This window comes from Eulemur rufifrons, chromosome 4, assembly GCF_041146395.1.
Source record: "Eulemur rufifrons isolate Redbay chromosome 4, OSU_ERuf_1, whole genome shotgun sequence".
Taxonomy (NCBI): domain Eukaryota; kingdom Metazoa; phylum Chordata; class Mammalia; order Primates; family Lemuridae; genus Eulemur; species Eulemur rufifrons.
In genome coordinates, this window is record NC_090986.1 from 11,473,593 (window position 1) to 11,492,041 (window position 18,449).

An 18,449-nucleotide genomic window follows, 5' to 3' on the forward strand; every position below is an offset into this window, starting at 1 on the left:
AAATATAAAAGTCATGACCAACAGGTAATCAAAGAAATCTGTTTTACTAGACCTAAGTCTAGTAAAGGTGGGAAACAGGCAGTGAAAAGAGGGCAATGTGGTCAAAAGGCAAGACACTGGGAGACTGCAGAGTTTTTCATGGACAAAGGAACAGGCATGTATGCTACTTCAGGACTCTCAAGACCACACCTTCCTGCAAGTTCAAGTTGTACACACTGTTCCCACTCATCGGTCATGGCTGACTGTGTAATTTTCTCACAAGGACTTACTGGAAAATAAAAACATACCCTCTATAAAGCGTTTTTCCCATTTGTCCAACACCAAACGTGCTTGTTCAATAGCAAGTTGAAAAAATGCACCTGACCTAATATATTTAAGACAGTGTATATTTCATACACAGAAAAACATATCCCTTACCCAACCTGGGCCAATGACGGCCTGGTGCCAGTGAGAGGCCTTCCCAGCAACACTCCCAGGCACAGGTGTGGTCAGTGAGGTGAGTCCAGACAAGCCGGCACTGCCTACTGCCCAATGTGACTGCTGCGCAGCATCGTGGGAACCTGCACACTCACCTGCACAGCTCTGGAGGACCTAGCACAGACTAGGGGCAGGGGAGACCTCCTCACCTTCTCAGTGAGCACAGACCTGCTCTTGGACTCCAACTGCACGCAGCACACATCCTACCCACTGATGGCGCATCTCTGTCAGACACCCTCACCTGAGCTTTGCAACAGGAGAAAGAATCTAGGCTCCTGCTAGGGCAGAGGGACAAAAGATGACAATACAAAAGCACATGTGCATTTCTTCAATATGCATGTGCCACCCTTCCAAGATTCCTCAAGGTCCCCATAGTGGGGACTGAGGAAATGTCCTGATCCTGTATAGGAATCTGAACAAGCTCTGGACATTTTCGGGGTGCACTGCACCCATACAGGCCACTGAAGGCAAGGGCAAGAGGCCACACAGTATGTACTGTGCCTGCTGCTGTCCTCCAGGGCCTTCTCACTTCTTCTCTTGTACTAGAGCTATCAAAATTTGTTAAGTATAGTTTTCTAAACAGACTAGAGGCCCTTTCCAACCCAGAAACTCTAGAGTAGTAAATAAGTCTAAGAATCTTCCCAGAAAAACAGAGACATGGGGCCTGCAGGACCCCAGGTGCCTTCCACCAAGTTCCACCAAAGGCAAGCCAGTGGCAAGAACCAGGAGCCAGAGCAGTCGACAGCGAGCCACCCAGGACAGCCAGCAGAGACCGGGCAGCACCACGCTCTCAAACTGAACAGCTGCACCAAGGTGACAAAATGGCGGCACTTGCATAAGCTACTTGACATGAAGATAAATAAAAAGGCTACTTGCTCATTACATTTCAGCTACATCAGTTTCTGAAGGCCCTGACAGAATGAATAAAACATACAAGTTTAAGTAGTGAATAAAGGTTTGAATGGTGGGGGTCAGAAAAGGCTAAGCTGTGAGAGAGAACAGATGGGCTGCTGCAGACATACTGAGTCCCTTCACCAACTGTTCTGGACAGGGCACCCCACAGTCCCCAGATGAGGCACTCTATGGGTTTTTACCAATTCAACAAATATCTACTTACTGCCTATTCAGTGAAACACCAAGCCTGCCCTCAAAAAGCTAACCATCAGGTAAAGGAGACAGGTATACAACAGTGGCCCTGCTGCAAGTACCACAGATAGTCGGAGGCCAGTGGAAAACACCAGCCAGAAACAAAAACAAGCAGTGGCGGCGGAGATGAGGCCCATGGACATAGAAGGGAGGGTGGTCCTGGCACCGAGTCCGGAAGTGTGTCAGAAAGGGCCCCACATAGCGGACACAGCGCAGCTCACAGCCGGCTCCACCACGCACTAGTTGTGCTATCTTCCAGTGTCTCCATTTCCCACCTGAAGAGCTGGCATAAAGTTTAAATGAGTTAATATATGTGAAGCCACTAGAACTGCACCTAGCACACATGCCACATATTTGTAAAACAAGCCAATTAACAAATACTATTTAGGGACATCTCAAATAGTTTCACACAAATAGAACTGAAAGCCCAAAAGCTTTCAGAGATGAAGGAGGAAAGGTCCCGTTACGGGGGTCCTGCTCACCTTGGTTAGGTTCCTGATAGAGACCCCTGCCTAATGGCAACCCTCCCAAGGGCCCTGTTCAAGCAGTGACAGGTGGCAGGACATTGGGCCACCCCCAAGGTGCCAACACATAAAAAGAGGAGAGAATGGGGGGAAGTTAGCATGAACCCCAAGGCCTGGCCTGTCACACCAGATCACCCTTTTCAACATCAGAAAGGGAAGTGCCACACAGAAGTGGCAAGAAACAGAAACTGCCCTGTGGACCTCAAAAACAGCAAGTTTACAACAGAAAGCATTAATGCGCATCCACAGCTCATTCTTTACGCAGCAGCAATACTCGTATTCTTTTAAGCGTAAACAGATCGGGAACTTAAAATCTCTAAGGAGTTTGTCCCCACAGAGGGGAGCTCAGAGTCCTGAGAAGAGCGCAGTGCAGGTGACAGACTACCTGTGTGGCCTCCACAAGGACTCGACCACCGTGCCTCAGTTTCCTCAGCCATAAAGAGGCATGGACAGTACCCCCTCACAGGGCCGTGTGAGGGCTCAATGAAGCGGCATGTGTCAAGCACCTTGCAAGTGCCTGACACAGAGCAGCACCAGTACAGGCACTGGCAGCAGCGGCAAATGTGCTAACAGGTCACGACCCACCCCCAGGCAACACGTGGGCCCAGCGGCCTGGCCCTAAGATGCAGAGCTGCACTCCACTCCGAGCCTATGTGCCGGCCATCCTGCCTGGGCACTCCTGCCTTCCCAGGGTACCACTCAGGTGAAAGGTCCCCAGAGAGCTGCTCCCAGGTTTCCGATCTCAAAGGGCACCTGCCACTCTCCCAACCTCTCTCACTCCCTGGCCACCCTCTCACCACTGTCCTCATCACAGCTCCGCCGTCATTAAGAATTCTCCCATCTGTCACCTTGCTTCTTCTCTGCATATTCCCAACCACTTGCCTGTGGGTCGCATATCCAAAGCTACTAAAAGTGCCTGACACACTATGGGCACTCAGTAAGCAGTTGCTGAATTATGCAATCAGTTCCCTAGTGCTTATGTCAGTGAACTATTAGGAACAAAAAGAAGCAGTTCACCACCAAGAAATACTGTCTAGAGAAGCCAACCAGAAGTTACGGCAGTGAAGGGTGAATGGCCACACTCACAAAGGCAGGTCTACCCTGTAAGAGACGGAAATGTAATTTAATCAAGCCTACAACAGGAAGGAGTCTAAGGCACGCTGCACTATGCTCCCAGCAAAGAACGAAAGCAAAGGAGAGAAAGACCCCCGAAAACACACACAACAGACAGAGCCTTTCAATTCTGCCAGACACGCAATGGGGCATGTGCTGGACAAAACCAACCCATGACTATTAGCAAGCTCTCTTCCCTGCACACCTGGCCCCTCCCCGCACACCCGCTGGTGCTTTCCAGGAGCTTTCTGCTCATCACCCCCAGTGCAGAGATGCCGCCAGCTGGCAAAGGCTGGGACTTTTATGTGGGTAAATGGCGGGGTGAAGGGCGTGCTTCACAAAGCTGAGGCAGAGTGGACCACAGGCGTCCACCCTGAGACGACCAGCTGGCAAAAGCACTAGGGGGAACTGAAGTGAACCACGCCCCTCCCACTGGACAATGAGGGCACCTCCCAGCTCCTCGCAGGCCCCAGGAGTCAAAAAATACAAGGGCAAGAGCACGGGAGGGAAAGGAAGAGCGAAAAAGTGGCAGGCAGAAGGTGTCCAGGGACCACATGAAGCCTCCCCTCCCTGGTGAGGGATGACAGGAGACAAAACCAGGCCTCCCATCCCCAGTGGGGGGTGTCAGGGGACCACACGGGGCCTCCCTCCCTGGTGGGCAGAAATCTTTGTCAACGTCCACAGGGGATGAATCAAGCCTTTTCTAGAATCAGGAAGAGACACAGATGCTAATACCAAACAAGAACACCAACAGAGGAATTTTATCAGTACTACATGCTCGACATTTTAAAAGTGTGGTTAAATGTGAAAATCAGTAAATGATGTTATAGTATAAGCTCTGAGAAATAAAACAGTACCCAATTTTTATTATCCCCATTCCAAAAAATCTTCAGCAGTCTGTATAAAATACTACCTTAGATTTTAAACACCATCAAATACCACTCCCTTTTTAAAACAAACCTTTTATATTGGCATAAGCTACGATTTCACCTTATTTACTTCAGGTGCTTCGTTTCTCTTCCAGAGGCAGGGTTGGGATGCTAGACCAAGTAGGGAAATTTACCTTATGAATTATTAATGCCAGACATGATATTAAGACCAACTTGTCTGGACAATTAAGCCATAAGTAAATTTTCTGTCACAAAGTAACACTACACAATCTTGACCCAGTCAATGCACATGCCACCATAAGCAGTTACGTAGCCTGGAAAACCTAAACAGCACCCACAGGACATACCTGCCATGTGGGCCCCACCTCCTCACTCTCTGGCCCCCTACACTCCAGGACCACATGTAGAGACGTGCAGGGAGGGAGCCGCCTCCCCGAGAGCATGCTCCTCGACTTGCGACTTGCGTGTAGGAGGTGGTCCCCACACTCCCTCAGAATCAAACACAAACTGGCTTAAAGGGGACCGCAAGAGCATACCCCAAATGCACTTGGCAAATTGCCAAACCCTGGGAAAGCAGTCCATGGATAAACTTCTCAGGCTCCATCCCCCACCAGGGAACACTGTGACCCCAGCAGCTCGGACTACACTGGGGCTGAGCCTACAGTACAGTGTCTCCAGCTGACGCCACAAAGGGAGGCACACAGGAGGAGCATCCTCCAAAGCGAGACGGAGAGGCCCAGAACTTGTCAAATTCCCTGATTTCCCCAATCTGACCCTGCTACTCTGTAAAGACAAAGATATAAAAGTGACAGGAGGCTTTTAAAAGGGGGCAAAGTATAAAAGGCAAGTTCCACCTCACCAGAAGCCGAACAGACCACCCATGCAGGTCACCCCACCCAGGCTGCCCTGCTCCACTGGGACTGGCCCTCTGCTCTCAGGTAGCATGTGATGCACCTCAAGACATTCCAGGGAAGTAACTGGCAAGATCTATGTGTACTCTGACCCCAACTTTGTGAAAACAAAGGGAAAAAAGGTGTGGGTGTGAGTGTGCAGCACTGAAAGTTACTGGAAGGAAATATGCCAATATATTAACTTATTAATGGTACTAGTGGAGTGATTTTTTTTTTCATATACTTCTCTGCAGTTTTCATTTCCATAAACAGGTTAAGTATCCCTTATCTGAAACGCATAGGACCAGAAGTATACTAAATTTTGGATTTTCAGATTCGGGATGCTCAACCCAAATACATATACATCTCATATAATCGGAAGAAAAAAGTAGCATAAAGTTTAACTGGCCAGACGTGGTGTCTTACATCTATCATCTTAGCACTTTGGAAGGCCAAGGATCACCTGAGGCCAGGAGTTCAGGACCAGACTGAGCAACATAGCAAGACCCTGTCAGTCAATCAATCAATGAAAAAAGTAAAGTTTAACTGAAAAACAGCTATGTCTAGTTGTATAAGCCATTTCTGGCTGCTGTCACAGGACAATCGCAGAATAAGTGCAAAAGAGGTCTGCCCCAGCACCTAAGACAGTCACCATCTGGCTTTTTACAGAATAGTGTATCAAGCCCTGCTCTGCAGCACCGTAACCCCTCTTTCTGTCACTAACAGTCTGCAGAGTGCTTTCAGTAAGTGTGCAAATGATGGTTCAAATCTATTGCAAAGAAAAAAAGGCTGGATTTTCAAATGCAAATTTTATTATAGCCTGAGGTGCCTTTGAGAAAATGGTCCCACAAAAATGTCAAGACCAGGTGCAGTCAGAGGAGGTGACTCTGTGATATGAGGTCAAATAAACTTCCCTGTAGCCTGGGAGAACTGAACCACACAATTAGGAACTAGAGAATTGCTTGACTTCAGGGGATTTTAACAGAATATACAATTCCAGGACCACATTTCCACAGAGACTATGTGAAGAAGACCCTCTTCCCCCAAGAATGATTAGTACTTCCATTTATAGAAATGAATTTATTTTGTTGTAGTATTTCTTATTGATTTGCAAGAGCTATTTATATATTTAGGATATCAGCCCCTCACCAAGGTTATAAATATCTTTTCTTAGTGCACCACTTGCTTATGCTCCTTGCCACTGTCTTAGTCCCTTCGAGCTGCTATTAACAAAATATTATAAACTGGGTAGCTTATAAACAACAGAAATGTATTTCTCACAGTTCTGGAGGCTGGAAGCCCAAGACCAAGGTGCTGGCAGATCCAATGTCTGGTGAGGGCTGCTTCCTCACAGACATCCACCTTCTCCTTATACCCTCACCTGGCAGAAAGGTGAGGGATCTCTCTGGCGTCTCTTTTCTAAGGGCACTAACCCCATTTCATGAGTTTAATCACCTCCCAAAGGCCCCGCCTTCTAATACTGTCACCCTTCAGGTTGCAAGTTTGACATATGAATTTTGGAAGGACACAAACATTCAGACCCACAGCAGCTTATCTCTTCCTCTATGGCTTTTTGTATCATCCTTTAAAAGCCTTTCCCAATTAGAAAAACATTCACCAGACTGATATTAAACATCATATTGATGGTTATTCAATCATTAAAAACTGAAACACATACACTATGAACCAACTTCCCAAATTAAAAGAGTGAAGAGAAGGAATATTTAGGTATATAATCTGTAGCAATATTGAAGTGTACTTCTATAATCAAAAATGAGACATTTTTAATGCTTTCCACTTTTTCTATTGTTTTTGCTTTCAGAGTCCCCAAAGAGCCCCACCCAGCTGTGCCACCCCTCCACAGGTGCCTATATCACTGCACTCATACATAGCTCCCCAGGCTAGCTCTGGCTAAAACCAAAGCCCAGATACCTTACACCTTCATGTTAAAAACGGTACCAACCCACACAGTTTAAAATAACCTAGCCTTCTCGTCACAAACAAAATGTTCTGACAAAAACCTACCGGGGCCACTGTGAATACCACAGGTAATTTCATCTGGTTATACAGACCCTGAACAAAAGTCACACAAGAGTGCATCAGTAGACTTAAGCTTAAGGTAAAAGCCAGTTATTTCATCTTTGTTGAAGTCCTTATTTGACAAATTTCAAGATGGTAAAACTAAAAAAAAAAAAAATCCAGTGCACATAAAACTCTCAGTTTCCCTATTTTATAATGTGTATTTAGTAAGCGTGCGTTTTCTTTATGGGTACAATCAATACAAAGATAAAAAGTTTTAAAACATTAAGGATTACCACTGCTGTTTTTAATATTTAAAACAGAAAAGACTGAGGGCAAGTATTCATTTATCTACCATAAACTAACTCCCAAATCAAACTCCTTGCCCCAGTTACGCAACAAGCAGGTTTCCCATTTTTGACTCAGACACGAAGCAGCCAGACACGAAGCAGCCAGACACTGCTTGCAGGGAACTGCCACTAAAACAAAGGACAGGCAGCAGCCAGACCCTCGGTATGACCACCACCATCATCTCCCAACAACAAACCCTCTACTGAGAAGGTGGACCTGGCCTAAATGTGCCATGGAATGCTTTCCCCTGCCATACAGCATCGAGTCGCGGCCAGAAGACCTTGTCAGCCTTGCGCAAGGTAATCGATTGCACAGGTAAAAAAATGACCAATTCTCACCCAGGTTCCCTATGGCCAGACATAAAACTAAGATAAATTCCAGTTCAGAGGAAGAAAGCATTCAAGTAAACAAAAAAGCAATGTTGACATCTCTGTTTGGTCTTTCTCAGACCAGCCAATACTTTTATTATGTTGGCTGTGAGAGCAAATCCTAAAGTCACCTCCTCACAGAGGCCTTCCCTGACTTACCCTATCTAAGTAAGTATCCACTCTTTCACCTCACCGAAGATATTTTACAACTGCCAGACAAGATGTTTTCATTTGTCCATGCATGGATCCCTTTGTTTAGCTGTTTCCTCCAACTAGAACATAAGCTCCGTAAGAGCAGGAACCACGCCCCCACCTCAATTCACCAAGCTACCTGCAGCTATTAGACCATTGTCCCACAAATGGAAGTACTCATTAAATATTTATTGACTTAATAGCATAAATATTATTTTACAATTGAGAAGGATGACTCCAAAATATGAATTTCTCAAAAAAAATCTTCCCATAATGTCTCAAAAACAAGGTCCCCTGTAGCGTTAGCAGCATACTCATTACCAGCACCAGGACCAGAAAGGGCCTCTGTGGCAGTAACTACCTCTAAAAGTTACTCCTAACATGACTTGCTTCTCTCGCAAACAATGAGACTTCTCGGCCGGGCGCGGTGGCTCACGCCTGTAATCCTAGCACTCTGGGAGGCCGAGGCGGGTGGATCGCTCAAGGTCAGGAGTTCAAGACCAGCCTGAGCAAGAGCGAGACCCCGTCTCTACTAAAAATAGAAAGAAATTATATGGACGACTAAAAATATATATATAGAAAAATTAGCCGGGCATAGTGGCGCATGCCTGTAGTCCCAGCTACTCGGGAGGCTGAGGCAGGAGGATCGCTTGAGCCCAGGAGTTTGAGGTTGTTGTGAGCTAGGCTGACGCCATGGCACTCTAGCCTGGGCAACAAAGTGAGACTCTGTCTCAAAAAAAAAAAAAAAACAAACAAACAATGAGACTTCTCGAATGTGAAGCTACTTTTGTGAGGATTAAATAAATTAGTACACAGTAAATGGATACAGCAGTGCCTGACACATCCCCAAGGTAAGCATCCATTATTGTCATCATTATTCTTACCTACACCACCTTCCCTAATCACTGAGCTCCCCTAAGTTCAGAACTACTGATTTGAAAAGAAATGATGAGGTCTGCTTCACATTCTCCATAATAAGCTATTGTCTCTGCACCGTCTCTGGCACAGGCACCAAAGAACACACTGGAGGAGCTCCGCACCATCCCCCTTCCTTTCATCATCACACATCCCCGGCGTCCACAAATATCTCACTGGACATCAGTCATTAAGGAACCTATTCTTTCAACACAGCACCACATTCTTGGGAGTTAACACAACAAGACTACAGAAGTATGCCATTTTTACGTTTTTAATACTTCCTTCGGTCAGTTTCCCATCTCTCAAGCTTCAAAAGATTAAACCCAAGTTTTGAGATTCTGTGATTTGATACCGGAGGTGGGGATGGACAATTTACTGAACTTCTGTTCGCAACCATCAAATTTTTATAATGTATAAGGATACCCTTTTTGATCACTATTTTTCAAGACTGAACCTTAACAATTCTTATTTTATCTACCTTTACATGGAAACCCTCATATTTCCCTATTAACATTCTAAGTCTTCTACTTGAAATGTTCTTGCCACCTCCATTCTTAGGACATTCTGAGAACGTAGGACATGGAGGGAAAAAAGTCAATTCTCCACTCACGTTCATCACGAAGGCAGCATGAACAGTCTGACAAAATCCGCAGGAGGCGGGATTGTCTGAGCCTTGGATGGCAGCAGCTGCTGGGTGGCTGAGGGGACCCCTACTCCCTAACCTCACCCCAATGAGGCCGCCACAGCTGTCACCCAGCACAGAGACCAGGTGGATAAGACTGCAGCAGGCGCAGAGACAGACACAGGGAAGGCTGGCACCTTCCATCTCCATCACCCTGGCCATCTCAACCCAAATGGTTTCCTTATGACCTGGATGACAGAAGGAACCTTGGTGAGAAGGACCCTCCTCAGACTCCTGGTGCCCGAACCCTCAAGAGACAAATTGATCAGAAAGAGATCACTCTGCCAAGGAAGGAACCCTACTGAAGCTAGATAGTCACCCTGTCACCCTACCCAAACTCCACACCACTCCTTCCCAAGAGTGCTCACACACACCATCTCACTTTTATTGTGCAAGTTTCCCTTGAGGAAGCAGTGGTTCTGGCATTCTGTCACTTGGGACCTTTCATTCTGGAATGTGTCTCATGCATCTGTCTGGCTCCTGTATGTGTCTACCACAATGGCAGCTCCATGCAAGGTGCCACATTCTTAGTAGAAAGAGGCAAACTGCACAAGAGTATTCCTAATATGGCCCCCCTCCCATCTGCCCAACACACAATAAATGTTATTACTGTATGTGTACTTAAGTGTTGATCAGTTAAAATCAATTTGATGGTGAGTACATGTGATGCTTGTTTTTCCATTCTTGTGATACTTCACTTAGTAGAATGAGTTCCAGCTCTATCCAGGATAATACAAGAGGTGCTAGATCACCACTGTTTTTTGTGGCTGAGTAGAACGCCATGGTTGGTATACATATAACACATTTTATTAATCCACTCATGTATTGATGAGCACTTGGGTTGTTTCCACATCTTTCCAATTGTGAATTGTGCTGCTGTTAACATTCTAATGCAGATGTCTTTTTTATAGAATGTCTTTTGTTCTTTTGGGTGGATGCCCAGTAATAGGACTGCTGGATCAAATGGTAGTTCTACTTGTAGCTCTTTGAGGTATCTCCATATTACTTTCCACAGAGGGTGTACTAATGTGCAGTCCCACCAGCAGTGTATGAGTGTCCCTAATGTTTTAATTTTTGGAAGAGTATTTTTAAATATTCTTTTGGGCAAAATCATAACATAGCCAGTCATAACTCAGCTAAAAAACTGTGAAGAGAATTGAGCATTAGACAAAGCAGCATAATAAATAAAAGAAGGTATCCTTCAGAAATACACAAGGAAGATGAGTGTTTCACAAACAGGAAAGGTGATTTCTTTTCCAAAACCTCTAACTCACTAAATCACCCAGCTCATTTACAAGGCTGGAAAGCCCACCTGAACTCCTTTCGAATTCTCCCAACTTTAAAGAGAGAAAATGAAAATCTCATCACTCACACACACAGAAAACCCAGGCCTCTCACCTTTGCAAACAGTCTCCAGATGCGCTTATAGCCAGACTTACGGCTTACATGGAAGCGGCCCCAGAATGTCCTGCTCAGCACTTCACCAGGTTACTTGTGCAACAGCTGGAAGGTAGCACTGCAAACTTCTGGGGTTTTCGACTTTTATTTTCTATTCTAGCAGCTTTTCTGTCACACCATTCTTCAAAGTTCAATGCAAGAAATCCTGAGTGCCTCACTCACATTTACTTTAGTTTACAGTGAACCCAGAAATGTGGGCACTGAGCAAGATACAAGAAAAAAAGCCAAAATCTATACCCACGAGGTTTCCATCTTCCTTACATACAACACGTACAAGGCAGTCACAGACAGATAGGGAAGGACTACTTTCATATAGTGCCACTGGCAAGGCAAAGTGACAGAACTTCTCTGGAGACAGTGTGGCAGTAGGTGTCCAAAGCCTTTAAAGTCCTCACCTTTGACCTGGCAGTGCTACATCAGGGAATCCATCCCACAAAGACAATCAAGGGTGAAGAGTTTTATACAGAAATGTCCATCACACAGTCCACTGTTTACAACAGTGGAAACTTAGAAATCACCTCTATATCCAAAAATGGGGATTTCTACCACTAAGAGGCAGCTATGAAAGTAGCAGACAAATATTTAACATGGAAAAAGTCACACCATACCAAGTTAAAGCATGTTACAAAACATTATGCATACTATGATGTCATGGACATTTTTAAAGTATATTTATATATCTGCAATGGGAAAAAAAAGACCAAAAAAGAAATACTACTAATTTTAACAATGGTTATCTCTAGAGAGTAGCATTAGCATTATACAATTTTTCATTTTCTTCTTACATACTCTATTTCCGGAACTTTATATAATGAATGTGGATTACTTAGTAAAGATTTAAAAAAATATACAACATGGCTCGAACTACAAAAAAGAATGATGATGATGGCTATAATAATAACAGCTAATATCTATTTGGCACCTCGAACTTGCAGACACCGTTCCAAGTGCTTTACGTTAACTCACTGAAACCTCACAACAAATACAAAGGGCAATTATTACTATTATTTCCAATGTGCAGATGGCAGAGCTAGTGACATGGTAGCAGCATGGGACAGCAACCCAGCAGAGGGGTTCAGGTCACTATACTACGTTGCCTCCCTGAAGCAGACACTTCATATTCGTAGGCAGCTAAGAGTCAAGACAGGAAAAGTTTGCTGAAAATCAAAATCACAATTACCAGAGTGAGTATGCCAAGCTAACCGTTCAGCAACCACACCACAAGCCTGCTTTTTGCCACTTAACATCACATATACGTTCTTAAGAAGTGATACGGGTTGAGTATATCACCCGAAATGCTTGGGACCAGAAGTGTTTTGGATTTCAGATTTTGGAATATGTACTTTATACCTACTGGTTGAGCATCCCAAATCCAAAAATCCAAAATGTTCCAATAAACATTTCTTTCGAGTGTCATGCTGGCACTCACCAAGTTTCAGATTCTAGAGCATTTCAGATTTAGGATTTTCAGATTTGGGATGCTCAATCTGTATTGTTAAAATGTCCATACTACCCAAAGTGATCTACAGATCCAATGCAATCCCTACCAAAATTCCAATGGCATTCTTCACAGGAACAGAAAAAACAATCCTAAAATTCACACATATGTAACTACATAAACCCCCAAATAGCCAAAGCAATTCTGAGCAAAAAGAGCAAAGCTAGAGGCATCACACTACCTAATTTCAAAATATATTATACCAAGCTGCAGTAACCAAAACGGAATGGAACTGGCTTGAAAGCAGGCACACAGACTAACAGACCAGAATAGAGAGCTCAGAATTAAATTCACATATTTACAGTCAATTAATCTGTGATAAAGAACAGACAAGGGGAAAGGACGGTCTTCAATAAATGGTGCTGGGAAAACTGGGTATCTATGTGCAGAAGAATTAAACTGGGCCTTTACACCATATACAAAAATCAACTCAAAATGAACTAAAGATTTAAACATAAGCCTGAAACTATAAACCAGTAGAAGAAAACGGGGAAAGCTCCACCACATTGGTCTGGCAATTTCTTGAATATGATGCCAAAAGCACAGGCAACAAAGGCAAAGACAAATGAGATTTCATCAAACTAAAAAGCTCCTCCATGGCAAAGAAAACAACCAACAGAGTGAAGAGACAACCCACAGACTGGAAGAAAATATTTGCAAACCAGATCTCTGATAAGCGGCTAATATCCAAAATATATAAAAAATTCAAATAATAAGAAAAAAACCAAATTAAAAAAGGATAGTCAAAAAACATATAAATGGCAATAGAAAGATGAAACAATGCTCAACATCACTAATCATCAGGGAAAAGCAAATTAAAATCGAGATGACATATCACTTCACACCTGTCCGAATGGCTACTATCAAAAAGATGAAAGGTAACAAGTGCTGGTGAGGGTACGGAGAAAAATAAACCCTGTACACTGTCGGTAGGAATGTAAATTATTTGGAAAACAGTATGGAGGTCCCTCAAAGTACTAAAAATAGAATTACCATATGATCCAGCAATCCCACTTCTGGGTATATACCCAAAGGAATTGAAGTCAGTACGTAGAAGATACATCTGCACTCCCACAGTCACTGCAGCATTATGCACAATAGCCAAGATAAGGAATCAACCTAAGTGTCCATCAACAGATGAAAGAATAAAGAAAATGTAGATTATATACACAATAGAATACTATTCAGACTTAAAAAGGGAAATCCTGTCATTTGTAACGACATTGATGAAACTGAAGGACATTATGCTAAGTGAAATAAGCCAGGCACAGAAAGATAAATACCACATGATCTCACTTATATTAAATGTGGAAACTAAAAAAGTCGAACTCCTAGAAGCAGAGTAGAATGGTGGTCACAAGGGGTTAGACAGGGAAAGGTAAGATGTTAGTCAAAGGGTGCAAAGTTTCAGTTAGGAGGAATAAGTTTTAGTGATCTATTGTATAGAAGATGACTATAGTTAATATTGTAACATACATTTCAAAATCATTAAAACAGATTTTAAATGTTCTCGCCACAAAGAAATAATATGTGAGGTGACAGATATGTTAATTAGCTAAATTTAATCATTCCACAATGTATTCGTGTACCGTACCATTACCTTGTGCCCCATAAATATACGCAACTACTTGTCAGTTAAAAAATAAAATATATGCATTAAACAAAATAAAAAGAAACTGGATTGTGAGACAAGCTTTATGTGAATAGCAGGGCTACATTTCATGCTCTACTGATCTGAGAGACCAAAAAGCTAACCAAAAATTTCCAAGGGTGAGGATGGAAAAAGAGCAGATTTCTGCTCTGAACCACCTGGGACTTTGGACAATTTCCACTTTTCCAGAAGAAGTTAAATAAATGAACAGTGATTCTGAAACCAGAGGATAATTTTAGTATTACCTGACGTGCCAAGAAGCTGGGAAGATCAATTGAATTAGGATTACCTTTCCTATCAGGTTAAACATGCCTGTTCCAGAAATAGCCTATGAGAAAAGGAGTTGTGGTTTGCTTTCACTTGACAGACTGGCTTTATTCCTTCTTGGCAACTATGAGAACAGGTCCATCCAGTTTCATCTGAAATGCTTTGTTTTTCTTTTGAAAGCAATGAGGCTAACATTGTATGGGAGTGCACAGTCAGTTCTTAAGCAAAAAAAAGTCTCATTAATATTAGACTATCAGACAGGATTATCCTTTTTTGGTCATCCATAAGAATTCTCTTTTGCTTTCAAGAATGGCTGATTGTCACCCAGGTAGATTATGCTAGGAAACTGGGAAAAATGTCTATGGGAAGGAGAATGGCACCTGACAAATATGGTTCTCACTTTATAATTATAATTTAGACTTTAGAGTAGCTGGAAAATTCAATAAACTTAAATACCAGAGTTTATAATAATGCTGAAGTTAATCTTTTTTGTCAACTTTTCAAAGTTTATATATAAAAACCATACATATTATATATATATTTCTGAATATTTGTGAATATAACTAAATACTGAGAACAGCATTTTTCCTTCAAACAGAACTACATCAAAATTCATAGCTATATAATAAATAATAATTTTGTTGCTAACATCCCAGAAACACGTTATTAATTTGGAATTAAATTTAATGATGTACCATTTGAACAACTATATCCTTAACTTTAGATCTTCAAATAAAAAGTTGGTAAACACGTCACAAGTATGATGACTTTTTCCTCGGAACACAAACTCTGCTTTTCCTAGTGTCACTTGCTTCAACAGTTGTCAGATGCTTAATTAGCTAATACTGTATTGGATGGGAAAATCTTGGAAGCTAATTTATTGTGACTTTGAAGGAATAAAAAACACAAGTGCGTGTGCACATACACAAACCCTAGTAGCTGCAACACTTAAATTAGAATTCAGAAATAACAGAGCAAAATATTGGAAAACAGAAATTACTCTTGATCTCTCTGATGAAGTGCAAAAAAATGTCCTCTCACTTGCTTGGCTTCCCTCACTAAGTCACTTCTCCCTAAATGAAATTCTAAACACATCATCATCATCATTCCCATTCTTGTTATGATTAATTATTATTTTGGTTGTTTCTGAGATACAATGGAGGGAAATTAGCACTGCTATGCCCAGTTTATTTTTGTCCTAATAAAAAAGATTCAAAAATACACATGCTGAAGAGCAAAGAAAAAGTTATAAGAATATGAAGAAGTCATCATCTAAGCTGTGTGCACTGCTTTCCAACACAAAATTGTCCAAATTTAAAATTTTTTTAATTTCTCAAATTTAAAAACGTTTTACAACTTAAAACCTACAATGCTTCTCAAATTTTAACAATGCAAACTGCACAATATTTCTTTAAAATTTATAAAACTCCTTTCATAATTAGAACGCTTTGGGGGATAGTATCTGATTTTCTATAGCTAGTTAAGATGTGTATGCATTACAATAACTGATACATTAACCATAAAGTTCAGTTTCTCTTTTCCTGTAAGGAATTTTAGGAGAGTTTAAACTGGCAGTAAACAAAAAAATATATATGCACCAAAAACAGTCTGCTACAAACACAATTCAATCTAAACTAATCTCTGGAATAAAGCTCCTTGACATTTATAACTGTACAAGGAAAAAGCTAATCTACAATTTAAGGTATCAGTTTTAAGTTTCATGTTTGTAATTTCAAAATGTTTCTTATCAGTCAACCACCTTTCGGAATTTTGTGAAAATGAAATGTGTAAATGCTAGAACAAATTTCAAAAGCACGAGGTCCTACCTTCCCCACTCCCTAAGCAATTCTCTTTAAAAACACTGGGAAACTGCTGCAGTGTGGTCCACAGGGCAAGCCTTTCAGGACACAGCCCTGTCCCTTCACACCACAGACTGCAAGGCTAGAAGCCAGAGTTAGACACAGAGTTCCTTTCTCAGGGTAACTTCCTAAAAATCACAGTGACTGCACAATTTATGAGGTTTTTCGTGTGCTATTTTCTTAAAATTTTCTTATCTCCTAGGTAATTAGGAGTTTTAAGTGTGACTTATACTAAGGTTGAAAAATGCTAACATTTGCATCTATTTTAAATTATATACTCTTTAGCACAAAATAAGTCAAAATTGATTTTTTTTCTTCAAAAGGAAACATACTTGCTATCAACTATAGCTTCAAGCTCATTTAATTAGTAACAAATTTATTGAAGGCCTACTATATGACAAGCACTGTTCTAGATGCTTGGGATTTGTTAGTAAACAAACTCTTCTAGAGCAACTGTAAATAAACTAAAATTATAAAAAAAAAAAACAGTTGCTATACAAAACATCAACTGGAAAACTAAAAATGAGTTTAACATTCAACTTTCTTTGAAACAATATTTTCTTTAAATACTTTCTTTACACTATGGTTGTCAGATTATCTTAACGTGCAAATTCAAAAATGTAATAACATAAGCAAAACTCAGTAGTTTAAAGACGATAATAAAATCCCACAACAAAGGCCAGGAAAAAGTAAAAACTGCTACTAGCAAAGCATATTATCACAACCAAATTAGGAGGTTGGATGATACAATGACAAAGCTGATAACAACAAAGGGAAAGACATTACTCTTTATTGAAATAATGTCTTTCTCCCACCCCCTTTAAAGAGCCCTAAATTTGTTGGACTTTCCCCCAATGCACTTTCATTTACCTGTAATTATTTCCTCACAGACATCAAATACTACCAACAATAAGTATCTTCATGTTTACAGTCGTTAACAAAAACAGTGGTATTTAATCTCTATCCCGTCCTACATGTCTAATTTCAGTTAAATAAGCTTTCCATATAATCTTCCCTTACAGTTTGATGGCTTCTAGTTCTTTTCCCAAGACACCTATAGCAAGAGACTATCCTTCAGGAAGGGAAACTTCTATTGGGTCATGCCAATAGAACAGGTTCTACCAGAGATGCTTTCATATACCGTGGTCCCTTGGTATCCAGGGGGGATTGGTTCCAGGATCCCTGTGGATACCAAAACCCTTGATGTTCAACTTCCTTATATAAAATGGCTTAGTCCCATATACTTTAAATCAACTCTAGATTACTGATAAATACCCAATACAAAGCAAATACTATGTAGCTGTTATACTGCATTTTTATTTATGTTATTTTTTATTGTTGTATTGTTGGTTTTTATTGATTTCTCCCTCCCCCAATATTTTCCTTTTGAGGTTGGGTGAATCCACAGATGCACAACCCTCTGATACCATAAGGAGGGCCAACTGTACTGTTATCAAGGAGCTTGGCATAACTTGTCTCAGTTTGCAGATAAGGAAACTGAGGCTAAGAGTAGTAAAGTGGCAACATAAAAGGCAAGATTTAAATACAGAACTGCAACCACTTCAGCCTGCAGTTCCCAAGAAAGATTTCTGAATCTAAAGCACTACCCCAAGAATAAGAAAAATCCCGAATGGAAAAATAAAATGAAAGAGAGGCATTCTCAAACAGCTGCCAGTGAAAATCCGCAAAGACAACGTTGAGTAAGGTGACAAAACATTCTGCAAAATGGAAGACACCCCGCCCGGTATGTTCCCCAAAAGCATGTTCTACAAATCCCAAATACAGGTAATATGAATTCTCTAACCTAAACATTAAGTGTTAGAGATCCAGTAAAACGACCCAATTTCTAGTCTGAGGTTTAAAAAAAAAAAAAAAAAAAAAAAAAAAAGCAGAGAAAGAAAGGAGTGAGGCCAGGAGGGGGTTTTTTTGGCCCATCTGGCCCGGCTTTGCCTGATCACCTGCTGAGGATTCTGAGGACTGACCCAGACCTGGACGAGAATGCTACGGGAATCAGTAAAAACAGAGTCCAGGATGAAGCAGGTGCCTCGGTTCACACCCCTGACAAACGGATTTTAAAATGTGTGTCACCGGCACCACAAGCTAAAAGCACCCTTCCTCACCTGAGCGAGGGCAACGTTTGAGGTTC

General features: G+C 41.8%; 1 protein-coding gene across 4 annotated transcripts in view; it reads right to left on the minus strand.

Annotated features, from left to right (window-relative positions):
- ARHGEF7 (Rho guanine nucleotide exchange factor 7) overlaps nucleotides 1-18,449 on the minus strand; it is a 160,209-nt gene that overhangs the window by 110,241 nt on the left and 31,519 nt on the right. The gene's annotated exons all lie outside the window — the stretch shown is intronic.